Genomic DNA, 6,058 nt, shown 5'->3' with positions numbered 1-6,058 from the left:
AGCGGTGAAATAGCAGCAGCAGCAGTGCTTTAGGGGGCAAATCAGATGAAAAGATAACAAATAATTATTATTTTACAGTTTCTATGGGTCACAAATGCCACAGAGACTTAGCTAGGGGGGCCTGGCTCAGGGGTCTCTCATCAAGCCCAGGTAGGGTGCTGGTGGGGGCGGAACTCACATGAAGGCTGACTGGGGCTGGAGGAGCCACTGCAGAGCGGGCAGCCGGCGGGGAGCCTCTGTTCCTCACCACATGGGCCCCTTGGTGTGCGGCTTCCGCCCAGAGCAAGTGATCCCAGAGACAGCCAGGCACAGACCACACTTTATGAACTAGCCTTGCAAGTCTAATACTGTCACTTCCACCTTTTAAAGAGAGGAGTAATGAAGAATTTGTGGACATGTATTTAACCCACTATTGCTCTCTGACCCATACTGATCCATTTGTTCAGCCTGATCACAGTGGAATCTGGGAAACAAGCTTATCACCACAGGTTAGACCCATTCTTCCTTTGAAAAAAAGCAGGGTCTGTAAAGCAGGAGGAAAGGGGAAAGGAACACTGGGAAGGCAACTAGGTCGTGACTTTGTATGTAATGGAATTTTGGGGAACGTGATTAAATAATTCTAGAGTTTATCTGAAGGAATGAGCAGTTTAGATACAAACATTTTATAAGTAAGGCTTTTTAAGGATGAGAAGAGGAATGACCGGACCTATTGGATTTCAAAATACAAGATGGACCAATATAAAGGCAACAAATAGAGAGCAACATGTAATTCATAAACAGACGCTAATTTATAGGAAATTAATACTGAAAGGGATGAATTATTTCATAAATGGAATTAGGAAATATGTGTTTGAGAAAGAGTCATTTACATTCTTGCTATACAACAAAGTAAATTCTAGATGAATTAGAAAGTGAAACATGAAAGATGCAGCCACTTTAAGAGAGCAGAACAAAATTTAGGTAAATATTTACCTTATCGCAGCTGGGGAATAACTAAGTATATAAGCAATGGACTAAATAACACAGGAAAAGATTGATTTTAATATTTAAAATTACTAACTCCGTGTCAAAAACATCATAAAATTTAAATGCAAAAAAGGAAATTATGTATTATTTATATGCTGATGGGATATATTTGTTAATAAGAAAAATACCTCAGCTTTGCTTGAGGTCTATGGCCCCTTTCTATGGAGCAAATATATCAGATTAAAAATGAAACAGTGGAAAATATTAATATATAATGAGTTAATATAACTGAAAATAAAACCTCTGTATTCTCAATAGAACAGTCGAAAACATAAACCTACATATCACAGAACAGAGCAAATGGATAAAAATTGGAATAAATGGTCAACCTCATTAGTAATCATAATGATGCAAATTGAAACATAAATAAAATGTAATGTTTTACCCATCATATAGACATAGGCTGTTTAGTGTAGATCCTCAAGGCTGGCCAGGATGTGGTGAAAAAGCATTGTCAAACACTGCTAGTCTCTGCAAAGCCGTTTGACAGTCTTTGTCAGGCCTTTGACATGTTTGTCCTTTTTCATCTGATAATTTTACTTTTAAGAATCCAGTCAAAGAAAATAGCAGAAATGAATTAAAAAAATGTATGTGTGAAGGGGTATGTCTCAATATCATTTACGGTAGAAACAAAAAAGAAATGATTATATAGATGTGCCACAACATAGCTAAAGAAGTCATGGAATGCTCATACAGTAGAATATTTGGTGTTGTTAAACATATTTTAATGAATTTCAATGACTTAGAAAAATGCTCATGATACAGTCTTAATTATAAAAGCAACACACGGTAAATACAGTGTATGTATAGGACGTGATTTAAGTAATACATTTTTTGTAAGAATAAAAACTTACCTAAGTTGGGAAAACTAGAACAAAATATTTGCAGTATTTTCTGAGAACCATTTTTGGGGGTTGTAGGGTCATGAAAAACTTGTGTCTTACTTAAAATTACAAACTTCTTAAGTTTTCTGCAGTGTGTTGCTTTTGAGATCAGAAAAAGTACTTAATAACTCTAAATGGATTAACTGTTTTAATCTTATCATCTAATCTATCTTGTTTTGGGGGAGTCATAGTGTGTGTGTGTGTGTGTGTGTGTATGATAAAAGCAGAGAGAGAAAGAAGGAGGGCGGGAGAAAGGAAAGAAAGGAAGAAGAGAGAATTTGTTTACTATAATTCTAGGGAATTTATGCATAAAAAATACTGAAACTCATTTTGTCAGGAAGTGGTAGATTAAACCCTAGAATAGTGCATTAACTCTTTCAGGTCACTAAGGGACCAATAGTGCATTATGCTAAGGGGTACTAAATTGTATCCTACTAGCCTGGAGGAGACCAGGCATGTCCCGAAGCTTTAACTCATATCACCACTGGGAAGTGATTCAAATCTGGGAAGAAGCTGGTTCATTGAATATTAATGGTATGGGTGAACAAATGAAGGGAAGGCAAAGAAGAGAGCTAACAAGCTAACATTTATTGATTATTTCTATGTGCCAGGGGCTTCTCATTCATTTAATTCATTTAATTCTCATGGCAACCACGTGAGACCCATATTATTATTATTATTACCATTTTACAGGGAAGGAAACTAATGTAGACCATGGACACGTAAACACTTTCTGCCCTTCCTACGGCAAGATGCCAGCACTGAGCTGAGATAGTCACTCATCTGCTCTGGTCATGAATATGAGACCCGACCTGGCTCCCCAGCCTTCTTTCAGACTGACGGATTCATGCTTTTTAGACTGTGGCTTTTCTTGTATCACAGACAAGTAGTATCCTAGGGTAGAGGTCCAGAGAACTGGAATGCTCTTTGGGGTGCTAGTCATTTACACTAAAATAAGGCTGCATTTCGCATCACTTTCTGAGGACTATTTTTTTTTTTTTGTATCATTAATCTACAATTACATGAGTAACATTATGTTTACTGGACTCCCTCCATCATCAACTGAGGACTATTTTTAATGGATAAAAAAAGGTGAAATGAAGCACAAGGGAGCAAAAGATCGGTGGGTGCCTACAGAACACAAAAAGGCGTGCCTGACTTAGAGGAAGGTGCCCTGGGTCACTTACCTATGAAGCGCTGGCGTCAGAGGGGGTGCTCACAAGCTATTTCTCCTTTAACCTCTGAAAGGCAAAAATAAGGCATTTGTAAGATAGTAGTTTGGGCTGCTGGGCATAGGCATGGGCTGTTTTGTGATTTAGAACAAAGGAAACACAAAATATTTGCAGTATTTTCTGAGAACCATTTCTGGCAGTTCAATAATTTCTTAAAGGGATCCTGGGCTAGGGGAAGAGTTGGTTGCTCTTGAGTATTTTATATTTCTATTTACAAGACTTTTTCCATCTGAGGGGGTGGGTACTTTCCTGCACAGGTGGTGAGGTAGTTTTACATTTTAGACAATTTAAAGTTTTGAGCACAAAAGTTCCACATCCCTATAATTTCATCTTAAAAAGAGAGACTTCAAGAAATAAGATGAAAGTTCTAAAAGAAACCTTTTCATTCTTTCCTGCTTCTTAGTTTGGACACATTTATATTTAGGCTTTCAAAGAATGAAGGGGGCAAAATGTTTCTTTCTAGAAAGAAAGTCCAAACTAGTGACATCTTTAAATAGATTTACTCCCAAATTATACACTGTAGTCTATAAGCAGCATTCTAAAAAATCACCCACATGGCCTTTTGTATTGGGATCCATTGTGTGATACTGAAACTCCTGTAGGAGGGCGAAAATAATGATTAAGCTTAAGTAAAGTGCAAAGATATTTTCTCAGCTGGAAGCTGTTAATACTTCAGCTGATAGAGACTTGGAGAATAACTCCTGTGTTGTGTGTTTAAAAAATAAACATACAAGCACTGGCGTAATTCACAGGATGAGGAATCACAGGAGGGAGATAATAGCCAAGCAGATCTAAGACTGATTGTTTTTCTGCTTAGGGATGTTGCTCTTTCGCCCTAAGTCTTGGACTGTCAGCTCTTCTTGTCATCTCCGGTCCTCTGGGCCTTGCCTTCTTTGAGTAAATACTACATTGCCAAGTCAGCCAATGGCTCTACATGTTCACAGAAGACACATAATTATTGGAAACATAAGCAGACAGTTTAGAATTCTAAACCTCCTCCACACTTCAAAAAATTAAACCTAACTTTTTTCTTATTGTGAAAAGCAATACATGTTCATGATAGAAAACTTAGAAACAGAGAAACAAAAAGAGTCTATATAATACTCTTACTAATGAGAGAGAATCTTCAGTTGGTGGCAGAGCGTATCTATTTTTCTATCTCTTTTTTCAATCTAATAGAAGTATATTTCACAAAAATTTTTTCTCATATGGTGCACACAGTTTTTTGACCTTCTTGGGTCGACTCCCCTACTTGTTTTCCATGAATAATAACTAAGTCTACACTTTGGAATCAGAATCTTTCCGAACAACAGAATTCCTAGCCTGCTACTTATCATCTGGGTGACCCATTTCAGTTTCCTCCTCTGCAAATTGATATAATGTTATCCTGTTTGCAGGGTGATATGAGGACTGTGTGTGCAAAGTGCATGGCACATAGTAGATGTTCAATTGCAGCGATAACAATTTTCTTTCTTTTTCCCTTTTTGTACCTCTGTCATATTAGTGCCTTGCTCTGGCTTTTGCTGGGCTCAGCTACCCCAGTGTCCCTTCCATACTCATTCTGTTTACAACCATCCCCAAAACTTTAAGTTTTTGGTGTCCTATTCTTCAAGCCTTTGCCCCACCAAGGCTGGAAGGCGATGCTTCTCACCCAGAGTTATTTGTGTTACCAATGGGGTCCATTCAGTCTTAAGACAGGACATTGGCTTTCACAGCCACTAATGAAAATTCACTCCCTCACATTTCTTATGTGACACAGTAAGAATGATGTACTTTTCCTGATGGTTCTACCTGCCAAAATGGACACTTATAACCTTTAGATAGCCTCTGAGTAAATAACCTTGGCCATTCAATGTTCATCCTAATTTTCTGCTTGCTCTGTCTACTGACAAATGCTACACATGCAACAATATCCGTTCTTCTACCACTTCTCATTCCTCTGGCCATTCCCAAATATCCTCTACACATTCCTATCTACCAGCCAGACTGAGTGGCATGTCACAAGCTCTTCTGATCTCTGTGTATAAACTTCAATCTGTTCTGCTATTTTGATCCTTTATTATTATATATTATTATATATTATTATAACTACTTATAAATCTGTTAAAAGCTCAATTGTACAGATCCTTGAGATGCTCCCCATCATACTATTAAAGTTACATATATTGGCTGAAGATATCTATATCTTAAAATTTTTCTTTGACAGATAAAGAAGTGAGGTTCCCCCTCATTTCTTAATGATTAAGAGGAAGCAGTGGTGAATATGTTAAGATTTGAGTGCTGACTATACTCTCTATTTTACAATGTATAAGGAACTGGAGATGTTCTGGACAATCTGGCAGTAGGATGTTTTGATGCTCATTTCACTATATACAGCTGTCTATTTAACTAGAGAGTTGAGCCAAGAATAATCAAGGTCTCCCTGATCTGACAAAGGACCTAAGCACTAAGAGAGGGAGGTCTCTGCCTCCCTCTGAAGAGGGGAGTGTGGGCAGGGGCAGGAGCTGCTAGAAGTCTGAGGCTCCCCTGGGACACACTTCCCTTGCTGCAGGCCAGACTCTTAGGGATTTCTCTGTGACAAGGAAGTTGGAGGTTTCTGCTTAGAAACTTTTTAGCTGGCTCCATTTAGTTGGCCAGTATGAATGGGCCTGAGAAGATTTTTAAAAATACTTTTATTATGGAAATTTTCAAACATATGCAAGACTAAAGAGAATAGTATAATGAACCCATGAATCACCACACAACTTCAGCAGTTTTCAACGTTTTGACGAGGTTGTTTAATCTTTTGCCCTACTACTTACTTCCCCTGCCTCCCTTGTAACTACAGTATTCTAAAACAAATCGCAGAGAAGATTTGTCTAAACACTTTAGTAGATATCTCTAAAAGATAAGGATGTAAAAAAACAACGTAATCAC

Source organism: Manis javanica, chromosome 9, assembly GCF_040802235.1.
Source record: "Manis javanica isolate MJ-LG chromosome 9, MJ_LKY, whole genome shotgun sequence".
Lineage (NCBI taxonomy): Eukaryota > Metazoa > Chordata > Mammalia > Pholidota > Manidae > Manis > Manis javanica.
The sequence above is the reverse complement of the archived record's forward strand: the minus strand, read 5'-3'. Positions refer to the sequence as shown.